This window comes from Brachycentrus maculatus, unplaced genomic scaffold (genome assembly GCF_059751285.1).
Source record: "Brachycentrus maculatus isolate JH-2025_06_01 unplaced genomic scaffold, ASM5975128v1 h1tg000062l, whole genome shotgun sequence".
Taxonomy (NCBI): Eukaryota; Metazoa; Arthropoda; class Insecta; order Trichoptera; family Brachycentridae; genus Brachycentrus; species Brachycentrus maculatus.
In genome coordinates, this window is record NW_028280816.1 from 12,034 (window position 1) to 31,350 (window position 19,317).

Genomic DNA, 19,317 nt, shown 5'->3' on the forward strand with positions numbered 1-19,317 from the left:
GTGACGCTAGTTTCACAGATGTACCTCTACCTAACTACCTACGGCACCTGTATCTAAGTGATGTATATATTAGATTCTTTATAAAGTAATATACCAGCAATGAATGAGAAATATATCATGTTTAAAATCTAAAAAGTTTCTTTCATAAAGCGACTTTTGCAATACCGGACTCGTAATTTTTTTATGTTCTTGTATGTACTGTTCACGATCACATGTATAAAATGCTTGCAGTGATATAGATATAGGGTGTAAAATGAATAATTTACTCCGCAATAAAATATGAAATCACCACTGGCCACCCCGAATGTAAGTCCATATTCCCTCTTGTTTCTCGCTGATAGCAATTGCCGTAATATGTCATTCTCCGTGTTTGTTCATTCGGCCGCTGACGTGAGCGTTTCGGCGTTTGCCGATATCACCTATTTACCGATACACACCAATCAATTCCGATCCATTTGCATTTCGTTATTGACAGTTCAATCAAGATGTCACCGCGCGGCCGGCCGAAATCAATCACATTAACCGCCTAGTATTCAAACAACCCATCCCGAATGCCCCTAAACTTAGCGTTCGAATCAAAAACAGGCAGTGAAAAGGCTGTAAATTGTTGCCCCGAGAAGGTTTTGTAATTTTCCCTTGCTTTTCCGATCCATGAAGCGCACAGCCCTTAATCCCCACGAATCAAGATGGAGAAGCAAAACAAGGGCGCCAAACAAATCAATCTTAACTGAAACCAACGCGATTGGAAGTAAATTCAATCCTAGAAGTTGCATTTTTCATATCATGACCTGTTTGCTGTAACTCGGGAGGCACAGAATCTAGGGTCACGACATTCGGACATTAGTTAGTTCGGCCTAGTGACATAGGAGAAAAAAAGACGACAAAATGGTCCGAAAAGAAGGAAGTGTCCGTACTTTGGGGAAAAGGTTTTGCTTAAATAGCGAATCATGAAGCGAATCGAAAATGTCGAGGAAAACAAACACAACAAATAATAAAACCTTTTTCATGGATATTGAAAAAAGTTAATTGATATCGTAAATGCTATCAATCTACAAATATTTCGTACGTATAAACGTCAAAGACATTTAAGAAAATATAATGTCACACCATATGTAATTCATTTAATTTAATGACACAGAAAAAGTTCAAGGGTTAAAATAATACACTAAATTAACTTTTATGTATCAAATATCTAAAATGCTATAAATATTTTACAAATTGTACTATTTTAATAATTGTAACTGTATATTTACCAATTCAAAATTCAATATTATTTTTTCATCACTACATAAACATTTAAAATAATATGCATTTAATGCAGTATTTTAAAAACACATTAAAAATTCAATTAAACTGACATTCCTTATTAATTTATTATTTATACACAAGTACTATTTTGATGAATTATAAGGTGTGATTTTTTCATGTTTTTTCCCGGTATTATACCATAATTTACTAGATATATTAAAACAAACCCTTTTCCAATTCCTATTCAAACCATTTTGTAGAATTGTTTAAATAAAACTGTATAAGATAAAAAAAAACCGTCTTACGTTTGTTGAATTCTCTCGGTTTATTTTGAGCTGAATGTAAAAAGCTAAATATGTGAGCCATCGCCGAGTCAACTTTCCCTTTTTTTAGTTTTCTGCTACAATAGTCGCGTCTCTAAATCTGGAATTTTTTCACGAATCCAATACACAGTTTCCGCAGCTTAGATGGGAACCAAAAAGTTCAACAAAGGGTGTGTAGCGGAGGGGTGGAAGGGTGGAATGGGAGGAGGGGAGCAGTCATGTCACGTCACTCCCTACGAGTATTAGCAATAACCTGAAAAGCCTAAGGAGCGAATTCCACAAAGCTTTCATTTCAGTTCAAAAGTTAAAATATTCTTGGAGAAGAGAAAATAACAAAAAAAAACAAAAAGTTCGTAATAATATATTAAAAGGTTTTACTATTATTATTAATTTTATTTTAATAATATTTAAAAATTCCTTTTTTTTTGCTACGAATGAAATTATGATAATTTCTTAAAAACACACACGTAATTTGTATGTAAAGAGAGCAAATAGAGGGATATTCTTAAAAGATAATGTGATATGATTACCTCTAATCAGTGGACATTTTAGAAAAGGACGTTTAATTGCAAACTTTTTACCATCAAGGGATACAAAATCATGTTAACTATTTTCCAATGGAAGTTTAAGTTCTCTTAATATAATGTTATTTGAATATTTTCTAACCATACTACCTTACTTAGACAAATTTGTGCAATCGGGGCGTTTTAACTATACTTTTATACATTGGTATTGATGGATAGGGAAAAGCTATTTTTTGGAGAAGCACAGCGTTTCTAAATATTTTTGTCTAGTTAATAAATTAAAATATTATAAAACAGTAAAAAATGTACTCGAGAGTATTTAGTATTGATATTTCTAGGACATCATGTTAAATTTAATTTATAATTGTTATTTCATATTTATACTCTACCCTTTGAATAAATAAAAATAAATTATTTATGTTGGTAAATAATAGAAAATCGGAATTTCAAAGAAATTTTAATCGAATTTCCATTTTTGGTTTCTGAAAACTGCCTTAATATTAACATCGTGTTTTGGGCTCCTTACCTTCGAATTAGCACCGAAATTACAAAAAAAAAACAATAAAAATCTCGATCTTTATATTGAGATAGCTCGCAAACGAAACATGTCTTATAATTCGGGCTCCAAACTTTAGCAAAGGGAAAGAGACGCGACGAGAAATGGATTACTTGCGTGTCAGTCAATTTGCAAAAGAGTTTCGGCATCCAACTTTTTGCAATAGTTCCCCTTTCTCCCTCCACTCACCCCTTCAGCGAGATGACATCCGGAGAACATTCGCACAAGATCACAGGCTAAATTTTTTAACCTTTATTGTACACATTTTTTCTCAAGATGCATTAAAAAAATGCTTCATTTGTTTTTTAGAAGATGAGGTATTGATGAATAATGGTACGATTACCTTGACTTACAAAAAAAAACTGTTTTTCTTCGACAATTTCAATTTTACTTCATAATTACCACTGTTTCTCTCAAAACATACTATGAAATGCATGTGCTTCGATGCATTCAGCAAAATTACCAAATACCGTAAATAATAGATTTTTCAAAGTAGTGTTTTTACCAAGTAAAGCTTAAATTAAAAATGGATAGAAATAATCACAAAATAACCAAATTAATTAAAAAAATCAGGGATTTATATAGGTAAACTAAAGTCTTCGACAGGTGCTTGAAATATCTATTTGATCTTGGAACCCCCTTGGAATATTATAGCGGAGGTAGTTAAAGTATTGGTAGTAATTCACATGTATGTAATATAACTGTCTTTTTATATTAAATGTTTTATGGATATTATGGTTATTGATATAATCTATAAAATTCTCAAAAACTATAAAAAAGTTTATTATTGAAATGCAATAGGAAATAAAATAAAATTTAGGTTTTAAAAATTGTTTACGATACCTATGAAAGAAATAATAAAAGAAGTAAAAATACAAAGTTGACCATATACATATTAGTTGATTTTAGAAGCAAAATAAAGAAATAAAATATCATATCATAAAAATCAGTTGTGGAATTATAGAATATATTTATTTTGCGTATTGGACATATAGAGCGAATGGATCACAAGCAAATGACAAAGAAAGTAAATATGACAAATGCGAACAGGAGAACAGATCGAAGATGGCCGAAAAAGATTTCGCATAACCAGATTAATCAAAAACGAAAATCGGGTGGTTTGGGTACAAGTGATACATAAAAAATCCATGTGAACCTCAAACAATGCGCTGTTAATAATTTGTCAAAAATAACACACGAGGACATTAAAAAGTATTTGGCAGAAATAACATATACAAAGACATTACGTTGCAAATAATTTTAATTAAGTTTAAGAAGTATACTCTAAATAAGAATAATTTGAATATTACTTTTATTGTCTGGGATACTTTGTTTTATTGCGGAACATTTATTAAGAATTAAGCTAGTGTGTCAAGGAAAACATCATCAAACCGCTGTAAAACACAGCATTTACCATTTTAACTACATTCATTCAAATTTACTTTAATATCCCAAAAATCGTAAAACTCTGGATAAAACAACACGACATACACAAATGTGAGACAGCGGCCATTCAAAAATTAATTACAATTTATATAGCGACAAAAGTCCGCGCGTCACGGAAATTTTAATATTTCGGCTGATATTGTAATTTTTTACGACTTTCCGTTGTTAGTATTGTTTAATATAAGTGTCATAAGAACTAACGATGCATACGCATGTCAGAAGCATGTGCGGACGAAGCTCCAAGTGCAATATACATGCGACATACAAGGCAACATGTGAGACCAGGTAATTTAGTGAATTAATTACAGGTGCTTCCACGAAATGCAGCGAGGGAACTATTTTGAAGATTCTGCAGGAAGAAATATGTAAAGATATTTATTTGTATGACAATTACAGTGTTTCTTATAAGACAGGAGAAGTTAGTTATTAATTATTTTAATTCATAGAAAATACTAATAGTTTTTAACCCGAAAATATATATTAAGTGTCAGTTAAGTACTTTAAGTTTTCCAAGTGTTATTCAACGTTAATTCTTTTAACTAATATTCAGCTTAACCTCCTATTACAAAACAATTCGAAAAATAAAATAAAAACATTTACGTATTAGATAGAGGTCGATAAAAATGTTAATTTAAAATAAACATTCATTGTGAATATTTAGTTATTCATTTATTTAGGAGATTACTGCCTTTTTCAAAAAATAATATAGAAATTAGAAATTAAGATACAGGATACAGAAAATAAAAATGAATGATATATTTAATATAATGAAAATAAAAATAATCAAAAAAGAATAAATAAGTACAAGTAATAAAAAAAGTGAATTTCAAAGAGTAATCTCAAACGAGTGTATAAAAAAACACACTCGTTTAATATTACTTTTTGAGTTTATTAATGTGAACACGACTAGATCAGGTAAAAGTGCAATTTTTTAAAGTTTGTTAGTATTAACATTTTATTAAACTTTGAGGAGGACATTTGTAGTTCTCAAAACAAATCACGTTTACGTTTACAAGTTCAAAAAGTGTTGTTTTATTTGTATATTAAATCATTATACATATGTTTCTACAAAGTCAATGCCAAATCAATAAAATTTCTCGGTTGTTTCTTAAAATATTCTAAGACACATCAAATAATCAATCATTATTTTTATTTTTATCTAAATGTGATCTATATCTCTTTGTGATCGAAATATTGTTAATTTATTAATTAAATTTCCAAAGCGTAGAGCCTTAGGTGCTCAAATCAACCTATTTGGTTACATGGGACATGGGAGTGCCGCTTATTTGGGTCAATGCTTAAGGAACGAAAACCAAACCAAGGAACCAATACTGTACGTAGTAAACGTCGCTCGGCCGGTATTTTATTTCTCTTCTTTGGTACAAAAACAGAAAAAGAAGGAATATTAGTTTCTTTGTATTAATCACAAAGAATTTCAATATCAATATTAATATACTGTAATTAAAATGTAACTTTGTTTTAATAACACTTTTACATTGTTTTATAGTGAAAAATCACCGATATTTATTTTGACCCTCTTAGGAATCGAACCCGGGACCTCCAGTACGGTAGTCTACCATGCTAACCACTACACTATTGAGGCGGATGGATCACCAAAAAGTTTTAAATGTTTTTGGACTGTTTTTTTTGTATATCACTCTTTTAAAATACTTTTATTTTTTAATATTTTTTAAATAAAATACACATATTTTAAGTTTTTATATTAAGTTTTTTTTATTTATTGGGGTGTTTCTCTTTCAGTGTAATATTTATTGATGTCGTTGTGTTCTAATAGAGTCAAATAAATTATATAATTAAAATAACATGAATACCTCATCTGATAAGATTAACGTTAAAATGATTAAGGAAACACTTGTTTTTATACCACTTGAGTTAATCAATGACTACTAGTTTTGGAAGCTAAACTTCCATCGTCAGGCCTGAATAATAATAATAGCTATATTTCAGACCTGATAATGGAAGTTTAGCTTCCGAAACTAGTAATCATTAATAATCTCAAGTGGTATAAAAACAAGTGGTTCCTTAATCATTTTAACATGCCTTACCATAAAGTCAATGCCGAAACAATAAATGAAAAAAGATTTACATTATAAATGATAAACTAAAAATAAAATAAAGCGATCTAAAATAAATACCTCGCCGGAGTGAAAGCTTTTTCTCGTGCGAGGTACTTTGCCTCAATTTCACGCATTTTCACAAAATGAAAATTGGCAATTTTTAAGATTTGCATACAAAATATGATCCAGGAAAGTCAAGAAACTCGTTTCAAACGCCTTATAACTTTCACCTCGAGTTATATTCGGCTCTCTGGTATAAAATAAGTACAAATTATTATTGAATTATTTATTATGTAATATAACCTACGCTTTCTTAAGTCTTTAAGAATTTCAAATTTCACTCAAAGTTTCAAAAGAGTAGGAAGAATCAGTGTGAAATAAGTATAAACTTTTATCCGCGACAGAGATTTGAAATACAACGAAAGAAAACATACAAGAAATTATTTAAGGTTTTTGAACAAGGCTTAAAAATTTATGACGCGAGAGCAAAGCTGGAATATTTGTATGATTATAATTTTTCCTTTCAAATTAATTAAATAATTAAGAAGACAGTCAAAAAGCTCAATACAAAAATAACATTACATATTTCTGTCCAATCATACATTAATGTCGTTATATTTTTGTCATAATTTTATACGATATGGTCATAATTATAAAATTAGAAACACATCGAACTTACTAAAGAAAAGTTTTATATTTTTATTTTTGTAGCATGATTGTATTCAAAACTGCTTAGCTTATGGTAAGATATTATAAAAAAATGTATATATTGTATACCAATGGTAGTCATTATTTTTATTTGTACTCTTAAAATATTCAAAAGTTTAATTTTTTTTTCTTTATATATCCGTCATAATTCTAAAATGTTGTTACTAGAATTATTAACAAAGCTTACAAGGAGAAAATCTCTTTGTAGTATCTGATGATTAAATGATTATATTTATTATTAATATACATAAAAACTAATTATATTCCATTAATTAATTCGTCAGTCGATTTGAAAAAATATCTGCACAATTTCAATTTAACTTGGTAAATACCAATGTTTAAGAAAATCTATTGTGACATGTGTTTCGAAACTAGCATCATTTTCAAACATATACATTGTTTGATAACGTCATTATTAAACATATACAATGTTTGTTAACGTCATTATTAAACACACAGGGTGTTTGATAACATCATTATCAAAGAGAAACTGTTTTTGATAATGATATTGAATGCATCGAAACAAGTGGTACAATGGATTTTTAGAAATAGTTCGCATCCGATGGTGCATAAGGCACTGCATCAAATAAATACAGTGTTATCTTGATCGTTAACACATAAAGAAAAGGTGATTATCCTTCAGCTTCAGGTACCAGCCCAAGGTAATATTGAATAAATATTGCATTGGAAAATATACTTTTATTTATTTGACCTTTTGAATAGTTGCATTTACCAAGTAAAAAAATTGTTTGTAATTTTATTACTTTAAGAATAACAATGTATGTACATTCTTCATTTCTTATGAAAATGTACCCGCGGTTTAAAATTGTAAAAAAATGCTAATCGCTGAAGGGGAATGGAAGTATTTATAAAATTGAATTGAACCAAATGAACCAGTCATTAAAGCAAATTAAAATTACATAAATACATGTATTAGTTACGAGTACAAGTCAAAAATTTGTTAAGTTAATTAACCACCTGAGTTATTCATTAAACTGGTATAAGCAATAATGAACCAAACCACGATAATAACTGTACTTTTAAATTATATAAATAAAACACCATTTTTTAGTTAATGTAAATACAACTAGTTTCGAAAGTTATAGATGTTCTCATCAATGGGCGAAAATACAAACTATTTTCAATTTCACATTTTATTTTAACAATTTGCATTCTTCACATTTTGATGAAAGCATTAGTAGTTCTTGAAACTAGTATTGTTTACATTAGTTAACGCAAATATGATATTTTACAATCGTTTGATATTTTTATTAAATCGTTATATTATTCTTCAAGGTAAATGGGTTTTCAATTAATAAAATAACTGTACAATTTTTTTATAAATCTAAAATTGATGTAAGAGGAAACAATTTAATTAGTCTTGCAATTGCTCATTTTGACTGAAGGTTTTTTTAATAGAAATGTATCAATTGATATTTTATGTAATACTTTATTATGGTAATAAAATGAGTTACAATTTCATTTTTCAAGTCATTCTCAAAAATATGTATGTTTTATTCAAAGAAGATTTTGGTGAATTCTTATAAACTATAAGAATCATAATATAATGTTTAATGGATAATATGTATATGTATTTTTCGTATGTACATGTATCGTATTTTTTTTTACAATACATTTGATTGACAGGTTGAGTAGCTAAAATCTGTTATTAGGATTAAAACATCATTCGATATTGACATTTTATTTCTTGAATGTTTTTCGCAAATACTTTGTGGCACATTTTAAAAACTTTATAAAATAAAACAACTTTGTTTTAAACAAAAGTGGTTAAAACAAAGTTGCTTTATTTTATGAAATTTACATTTTACCGTGAATAATGAAGGTTATTAATAAACATATATTTTTTAAATTTTCATTTATTTTATTTAAGGCCCAACATACGTTATTTATTTTCCTTACGCCCGGGTACATTTCACGTATTTTTTTTTAAAACACTGTTTTCGTGTTGATGAAATATTTTTTTCTTAGAAATAAACATATGGTATTGAAAAGAAAAGGGTTATTGAAAGGTAAGGAATAAAAAAAAACTAATTGAAATATAATATCATTGCAATCAATTCTTTAAAAAAAATCGCCCGTGAAGTTAAGACCAATCTTTTGCGTGGTCGTCCGCGTTCTAGAATTGAATTTTGAGAATACCCCCTTAATAACATGATTATTTTAATATTTAAAAATAAAACACTTAAATAAATTACTTTTTAAAAGTGTACGCTGATTTTTTGAAATTTACATCATGATACTCGTTGTATTTTTTTTTTTAAAAACCTGGCTGCTTTCTGCATAACCAGTCAAATTTTAACACAGTAGTGAGCAGTTTGCTCAAATTGTCTGCTTTCAATGAATCATTACAAAAATTCGTTTCGGTCAATAATACTACATATTAGAACAATCATGAACAAGTTATTGAAGAAATGCGTTAATGTGGCAGAGGCAGTGCACGCAATGTGGTCATCATGGATTTATACGAATCGAAAGCTGATTCCCGCACTGTAAAAGTTACACTCATGTTTATATACAAAACTAGACGAAGATGGATGGGGCTTGTGTGATTTCACGCGCGTGATAATATACGAGTACATGTGTGTACAGTGTGTAATCATATTATTCGATCAGATAAATAATATTCAAACGTAAAAGAAAGCATTAAATATCTTATTCAAACCACGTATTAAGCTTGCTTATTATTGAATAATAATTAACGATTTTAAGTATAATATTTTCATTAATTGATTCGACAGTCAAATTGTAAAAATTTCTATCCATTTTTAATTTAAGTTTTCCTTGGTAAATACCACTTTTTATTTATTTTATACTACTCTTCATATATTATTACAGTTCTGTGTCTTTTTTCTCTTTGTTATAATCATAATTTTCAAATCTTTCCCTCTTCGTACTGCAAGCTCATCCCAAGGTAGACGACTCGCGGATAGACCACCAAAGATGTGGATTGACAGCTTAGAATTAACATCGCTAATCACTCTTAAAAACAGACCACAAGACGAAGAATTAAAAGAAAAAAGAAATACTTGACCATACCAGGTGTTCCTCAGACTTTTTTTTTGTTTCTATTACCAATCACATTCGCCCCATAAATTTGTTAAACTATACTTAGTTTTTTTTTAATTCTATTTTAATCACTTCAAAAATAATTCCAATTTTCTAATGCTTCCAATAATATGCTCACCTACTGAATATCAACGTAGGTTGGAAATTATACGTGATAATGAACATTATCATAGGCTTGGATTTTTCGTGACAATATGATGGGGATTTTGTTTCATTAAGAAGTGATTTTATACGTGATTTCATAAATATATTTATGAGTGAAAAAAAAACATTTTAGACAAAACAGTAAATGCAAATTAACTCAGTTTGGTGTGCTCGCTCAAAAGACTACAATTAAAATACTCGTAATATCTGTTTGTTTCCCAGAACATTTAAATAAATGAAAAAAAAATATTTTAATTAGAAGCGAATATTTTTTTATTTATTTTTAAAAACGCCATGATCTAATTAAATATTTTTTTCTGAAAGTGCTTCTCTTCCTGGCTCCTTCCCAAATTATCGTCTTTGTAGACTGTTGGGGCAAGCTTTCTTGTCCTCAGGTCGTAGGTCTTTCTATCATATACAACGTCACCTAGGCCATGTCTTCGAATCAAGTTATCTTTCTGTAGCATCCATGAATTTTTCGGTCTTCCTCTAGATGTCTTTCATTTATTTATTTTCTTCTGAAAAAAATATTTTCAGAAACTCTCTATACATTTGAAATGCTAAGTATAAAAAGTATAATTTTCCAACTGTGCTCTATGCTAGTTTACCAACAGATTTTCAGTTTCAATAAAATACCCTTAAAGTATCACAAAAACGACACTTAAGATTCTGCTTATTATTACAGAGAAACCGAGATTTGTGATTTTGACACCCAAAAAAGTATTGAATAAAAAAAATTAAAACGTTTGACATGTTTTTTAGATAGTTTTAAACAAGTTTGTTACACTTTCGAAATGTTTGTTTTGTGATAGTATAGAAAAGTTTGTTACACCTTCGAAATGTTTGTTTTGTGATAGTATAGAAAAGTTTGTTACATCTTCGAAATGTTTATTTTATGATAGTATAGAATAGTTTGTTACACCTTCGAAATGTTTATTTTATGATGGTATAGAAAAGTTTGCTACACCTTCGAAATGTTTATTTTATGATAGTATGGAAAAGTTGGTTACACCTTCGAAATGTTTATTTTATGATAGTATGGAAAAGTTTGTTACACCTTCGAATTGTTTATTTTTAAATAGCATAAAAATTTATTACACATTCGAAATGTTTATTTTTAGATATTATAAAAAAGTTTGTTACTCCTTCGACATGCTTTTTTTCAAACATTTTTAATAAAACGGCATGTCTGTGTAGCGGACTGGGCGAAGATGAAAGCCATATATAAACTTGGAGCAGTGATTAGCGGGCTGGCGCTAATAGTAATGAATGAGTTCATATCTCTATGACCTCGAGGAATAACTGATTTGAGTGTTCGGTAGCGGCCGTCTCAACGGACATTATCACGGCAGAGTTACGATTATACAATTAACAGAGGATCTCTAATGTACAATAGAATACCTGTAATACATGTACATTTTTTCATATACTTCAAACTTTTAAGAAATCACTCATATTCATATATATATATATATATATATATATATATATATATATATATATATATATATATATATATATATATATATATATATATATAAATTTTAATTTAATATGGTTACAAAAGTTTCTTCAAGACAATTTTGATTAATTTCTTACACATTTATACTTTTAACTCACTAACTAACCATCACGCCGATTTCCCGCAGGGGTAGGCAGAGAGAATAGAACGCCAAACCACTCTGTCATTGCAAATATTCTTCGCCTATTCCACGTCTATGCATCTCTTCATACATACCCGCCAATTATTTCAACTCCTGCTTTCAAGTATTTGACATACCTGATCATACCAAGTTTTCTTCAATTTTCTTCTACTCCTTTTCCATTTTCTACTACATTTGCCTCATTTTTTTACGGTTCTTTCTTCATGTCACGTGTCCAAACCATCTCGACAAGCTTTTCTCAATTTTATCGATGACGCTTATTGCATTTAATCCTTATTTCGCCATTTTAACATCTATCGTGAATATAAAAGTACCTATTCATAGTTTATAAAACGTAAGTTATTTCCACTTTTATTTTATTTGACTAGTGACCGGGTTTTGTCGTTACAGACATCATCAGACTAATCACGAGAAAACTCAATCACTGGACAAATAAAATAAAAATGCAAAAATAATTTATTATTGTTTTGTAACATAAAACACCGTTCCGCCGAGAAATATCATTACAAAACTTAAATTTCACAAACTTTGTTTTTAACCATTTTTATTTTTGGTACTATTTTTCGAACTGGCTTCTACAAGCATTTTGTCTTCTTCAGGGATGAATACGTACTAAACTTAGAACAGAGAAATACTTATAGTTAGATGAATACGACTCCCGATAAACTTACTTCGAAACTTACTTAATTAATTACTAAATATGAATATTTCTCTGTTTTGAGTTTAATTAGTATCCACCCCTGGAAAAGACAAGGTGCTTGTTGAAACAGATTGCAAAATAATGCCAAAAATTTAAATGGTTGAAATCAAATTTCGCGTTTAATTTATCTTATAATATAATAGGGTACTGAAAGGATTTTTTAATCTCTGGTTAATACCTCTCTAGCAGGCTACAGTAGCATCCCCTACAGGTAGATACAATGTACTCAATTTACAACGTATTTTCTATAAATATGATATAAGGGAAGACCTGGAGTTGAAAGCACCATGCATAGCATAGCGCATTTGATTAGTAGATGATCAATGCTTTTCAATTAAATATGTGACGTCTGAGTGATGGCTCTCGGCCTAAGTACGCCCTGACGAAAATACTAAATTATATAAATCTACCATTCTTAAGAGAAAAAACACAGCACGACCGAGCTGACGAGGTACAGGGAGATTACAAAATTAATGAATTTGAAACAGGGATACGTTTTTAATTATAAAAATAAGTTTTTTCAGAGTATACGGGCAACATGCTCTTGAAAATTTAAAACAAATTACTTAAAAAAACGAACGAAATATAATCTACTTTACATCACATTAAAAATATGTCATTAATATTACAAAAGATTTGTTGAATGTATGTATGAGGTATAAATAAATGTAAGTATTTTTGTATATGAAAAGCATTGTTAACTTTGTGGTATGGTAATATAACAGTCTCCTTATCGTTCACTTTGTGTAATACCACTTTATTTAAGTATTTATTAAAGTAGTATTATATAAAGTGAGCGATGAATGATAAGAAGAGTGTTAAAGATAAGTATATTTATGTACAAAAAAAAATAACAAAAATTTTCATGGAACATTATCAGTGTTGGTTTAAATGTTAAACCTATATCGCTCACTCCTTTCAAGAACGTCATAAATCAAAAATCGTCAATTTTCAGTAGTGCATGTTTTCGGAATGCCCAGAAAATGTACTATATCCCACCAAAAGCGGCATATTTTTAACTTAATATTTACCCGCTACAGGGCAGAAAGTGTTGTTTTTGCATTTTGAAGAAAAGGTATTGTTTGATAATTTTTTTTAAAATACTTAATGTTTTTCAAATGAAAAAACATCTTGGTTTTACCTAAAAAGATCTGTTGCACAGTAAAAAGTTCAATAAGTGACTTGATATTTATTTTTAATACATTGTATTACATTTTTAAACTTTAAAAACGTTCTCCTGAAAAATCAAGTTTTTTGATTTATGACGTTCTTGAAAGGAGTGAGCGATATGTACAAAAGGATGGCGTTGATTTCCCTAAGCCATTTAAAAGTTCGTTAATTTGTTTGTCATTATTTGTATTTATATTCTTTTTTTGTTGTTTTGAATTTGAGAATTTTGTAAAATATCTTTAATAAAACAGTAACAAAAATAAAGTTTTATCAATTTGTTTGGTAGTCAGTTGTGGTAATATATAATACGTGATAATATATAAATATGTGGTTAAATATCAAAATATCTTTCTTCTCGTTCTTAATTTTCGTTTGTCATTTAGTTCCGAACCACCGTGTAACTAAACCACTAATTACACCTCAACGTTCTGTTTATAACGTCTCGAAATAATTACGAGATCATATCTCCTTTTTCTCATCTCAACAAATTAACGAATTAAAAAATCAGCCTTTTTTCATGCGCTTATTGTGAATGGGTAAATGGGTGGAACTGCGTTTTGTATTTATGACAGTTGGACATGAAAAATTATTTTGTTTTTTAATTTCCCGTTTTGAGGTTCTTGGCCTTAATATATCCTTGTAATTTATCGGTGTTTTTAGCTGATTGCCTTTATGAAAATATTTTTGCAATTTTCAATTTGAATGTTTATAACTATATGTGTCGTCAAGAGAAGCCGATTTGATAAGCCATATACTTCGCATGTCTCTCGAAAACTTTAATCAAGTTTCCCTCTTTTTCAGTTCAATTCTTCGGCAGTTCTCATCGGAACTTGAGACGCGGACCTGAGTTGAGAGGATGCAAGGGAGCTGTAAGCCATCGGAAAAGGCTAGAAGCATTTTATGGACTCTATGTGGTTCACATAGGGAGCGGATATGGTTGAATGAAATGAGTAACGATATCAAATTTAACATTTTCTTCGTCCATCCTATATTAAATGTTGAACAGTGCAATAATCAACACACTGTTCAAAATCTCAATCTCAATTTAAATTTAATATTTTTTATAAAAAAATGATAAAAATAAATGTACATTGAATTACAATTTTATAAATCACGTACATTAATATTAAATTTTCTCAACACAATCAGATGCGTATTTCTAGGTTAACACATAAAATTTCCAGCCCTTTTGAGTAAAATAATTTTTCCGCTTCCATGGTTATTGCATTTCATTTCACATGATTACATTGTTTAACTACCATGCTGGAGGCCCTAGATTCGATTCCCAGAAGGGGTATTATAGAAGAAAATTTTTTCACTGTGACATTTATTTAATATTGCCCTTGACTAGTACTTGAAGCGACCTTCATGTAAGTTAAGATCAAGTGTATTGTAGTGCCCTATACACCACTGGGTGCAAATAAGTGTTAGAGATATAAATATTTAAAAAAAACTATTTGAATTAACATTTTAATATTACTATTTTAATTTGACTGTCATTCACTGTGCCTTTTATATGAAGACTAGGTTTGAATATTTGTTATAAAATGTGAAGCATATTATAAAATTGATAATTGTTTATTCCGATATGAATAAAAACTATAAAGCATTTTCAACAAAACAAACAATCAATTTGCACGCCCTTTCATAGATTTAAACTAGAAAACTTAAAAAAAAATTGTACAATGGAAAATTTAAAAATCGTTTAAAAAATAAAACAAAGAAAACAATCCAAAACACAGGCGCAACCTATTAAAAATACTAATCATGAATATTCACATGTAAGTCATAACCCAATAAATGCTGAACAAGAAACTGCCAGTTATTAATTTCTCATCCTAATATCAAAAGGAACTATATCTATAAATTTTATGGAAAATGGCTTTATTGAGTTTTTTCGTTTTTTTTCTTATGAATCAATACTTTGTATCAATGGGCATCTATATTTTAAAATAAAAATAAAGAATTATTTTATGTGTTTTACTTAAATCACCCTAATCCTGGCCAACTTTAACAAATAATAAAATTGGGACTCAAATTATTATTCACTTTTTTAATAAGCTTTTCGAACTAAATATACGAACATTGGCGGGCTTATAACTAAGAAACAATATTTGACATCTAACCAATATGAGACTACTGATACTTGATAATATTTAAACTTTATACAATTGTTGAAGTAATGGATCAATAGAGCTTGTATATAATTGTGTACGACAAAATGTATTTGTTAATAGGTATTATTAATTACTTCGCATTATACTCGCACTTATTGATTTTTTAAAAATTGATTATTGACAAATATATAATATAATGAAATAGTTTGTGTGGTCTTAGGACGTCTAGATTTCTTCTTGTTGCAGATTCTGAACATCTAAATCACATTCACTTCCTAATAATTTATTAATACCATCTCGTGAATCGGCTGACTTTATCTGAGGGAACAATATATCACTGAATTTATGAGAAAGTACGATGGTGTAAATTTAACTGTTACCCAATGCAATGATCGGACCAGAGTCGTGAGAATCTGCTATGTGCAATCGTTTATTAAACAAAAAAATGTAGATTCGTACCTGATATAATTTTTTGTGTCTGATAAACCTTATGCCCATCGCATTATGAGTCGTTGCGTAATGAAAACGTACTATCACTTAAATGTGTTATTTTTCTAAACGTGTAGCCACAACTTCGTACAAAGCAATAAAAACAAATAATAAAAATACAACATTGAGAACAACGCGCATAAAAAAAGTTTAATACATGGTAGGTTCAGTGAAAGTTTTACATTGTATCTCGCAAAAGCGCCGAGACTTTTTTTATAAAATAATCCCGCCATATCGCTAGTTTATAATCTAAACTTTGGCCATATTGTTGGACTCTGAATACAAATAAAGATAAATCCCGGTACACGAACCGGCTTTTTTATCTTCCACTAAGCAGGCAATTTAGGGGACGGTGGAGCAGTAAAGAAACTTTCTTGTCAAAGGATCAAATTCGAGCTAAAGAACCGTACATATTTTATGATTTTAATCCTAGCTAGGGAATTAATTTTCTCTACTCGGGGCAACTTGGAATAAAAACTTAGGTAACAAACGCACGATAAATAATGCCTAATGTACTTTCTATTAACTTCACAACTAAGCTACCGAGCCTTTTAATTTTGCACACATTTACACACCGTAATGTCGTCTACTAAAATCAGGCATTTATTATTGAATCGGTGTGGGACGAAGGATAGGAGGATGAAATCCGCTAAATAGGCATGCATAAAATAGGTAAGCAACAACAAAAAAGTTTTTAGCTTGAAGCATACATACATACATTTGGTATGTCAGGAAACCTAGATGCTTCTGTACCAGATCCGGAAATGCGGTTGAAATAACTTTCAATATACATATATTTGGTAAGTAGGTACATGTAAAAAACCTTTTTATTTGGAAAACTGGGTGTTTAACCACACACATCGATTTAAAGGGTTGAACGTATTTTATAACATAACCATAACTTAAAGGATAAGTTTGTAATAAAATCATTGTTTATATAATTTTAACTTGAATATTATTTCAGCTTCGAATCAAACAGCTCCTTCCTTAATATTAATTATTACAAAAATAATCTACATAGCAAAACATTCATAATTGGCAATTAGCAGAGCTTGGGGCAGGATTTTCAAGTGTCTATTTTTGCGTTGAAAGGCAGTCAGGGTCGACACTATTATAAGTTTACATAATGATTTTATAACAACGTTATTTTGCATGTAAAAAATGCAGAATTACATAGTTCTTTCAAATGCGAGTTTATTTTATTAAATAAATTCATAAATGTACGAATACAATGTTACATTACATTGCACGGCGTATCCCAAGGTAGACAACGCCCGGGCTGACCACCAAAGAGATGGATTGACAGCTGGGAATCGACATCGCAGGAGGCTAATCCCTCTTAAAAAAACAAGCCACAATGCCTAAACCAAGAAAAAGAAGAAGTATCAATTTATCGATATAATTAATATCATGTACAAAATGGAGCGATAGAATTTGATTTATTTATTTTTTACACAGTATTTTTATATCTTTAAATTCAATTCTACGAATACATCACGAAATAATTTACGATCATGTCATCAAGATATGTACGGACTTATCAAGTTTTTCTTTAAATGAGAACAAATCATTCACAATCAGGCCATTATTATCTCGTTCGCACACTTCAAACGGATAAATTATAACTCCAACCCAACAATCTGCCTTACAGTGTAACAGTGAGTAATATATTTATCAATTACTTACATCACTTATCGGCTTTTGGTGAATTCGTTCATCTTATTGTTATCTCCTCGGACGATATTTCACGTCTAGAGAGAGAATGGAAATGTATGGCACCTTTTATCAGAAACTAAGTGTAATTATTCAAATGTCTCGGTCTATGGATCTTGCTTCTGTACTTTGTGGCCAGTGCCGGATTTACACAGAAACTAATAAAGCCTAACCTTCTGCACTCCCAAAAAGAATCCATTAAAGATTGATTAGACGAATTTTAAGATCAAATTGCAAGTAAAGTAAAACTGTAACTATAGATTTGGCGTTTAATTTTTTGAACTCCATTTTAACTCATTTATTAAACGTTGAAATCAAACACTGTTTGAGTCTACTAAACCATATTTTATTTAAAAAAAAACACATAAAAATAATTTTGTGACAATTGTTTCGCCTTGTAATAGCATTTTGAAACGAACTTTTTCATTTGTTTGAAAATGACATAACAAGGCGAAAAAATTATCTCGAATTCATTTTGATGTTTTTTTAATAACAAATAACAGTTTAGTAGATTTAAAAGAATCAATGTTTGGTTTTAACATTTAATATATAAAACCGTAACATAAAAACAATCATTTGATGTATCCAAATTCAAATACTTCAATTTTATTTTACAAGAATATTTTCACGAAATCCTAAGAAGCAGTTTATGTTTGAAAATAATCCTGTAGAACCAAAGTCAATTCATAATTGTACCAACGATACAATTACGATAATACCGCGTCAACGTAAGAATTTTTTTTTCTTCAGATAAATAGTTTAAGTCAGAATCATGTTTTTCTGATAATTGTCATATTTCAACATACAAGTATGTTTAGATTTGGTTTGAGGTTGACTTTTGAGAAACCAAATTTAATATATTTTGGTTTTTGCTTTAAAATTTTAGTACGTAATTTTATTTTTTAGTTACAGAATAGCCCTTAATTTTTTTTGAGTGCCAAAAGGCCTTAATCCGCTACTGGTTATAACAAAGACTCGGCGATGTATTCCAACCTCTTTTACATTACACTTACCTTACATTTCGATAAGTGATAGATTTAAGGTCACATCTTGAAATTGAATTTTTACATTTATTGGCAATTTGTCCCTTTGTACCATTTCCATTAAAAAAAACCTATACTCCATTGTTCGTATGGATTGGAATTTATGTTTCAAAATGTCAATTACCCAGGGTATTCATATGTTTAATACGCTTTTTCTCTACGTTTTTTCTGTTTTCCTAGTACATTGATTTATTGAGTAATGCGTTCATTATCTCATTTAGGTCAAAATTCCTTGAATAAATAAAACATATTTGTGTGACATATAATCCCTTTCATTAACGCGTCTTTGCAAAACAATAATATAATT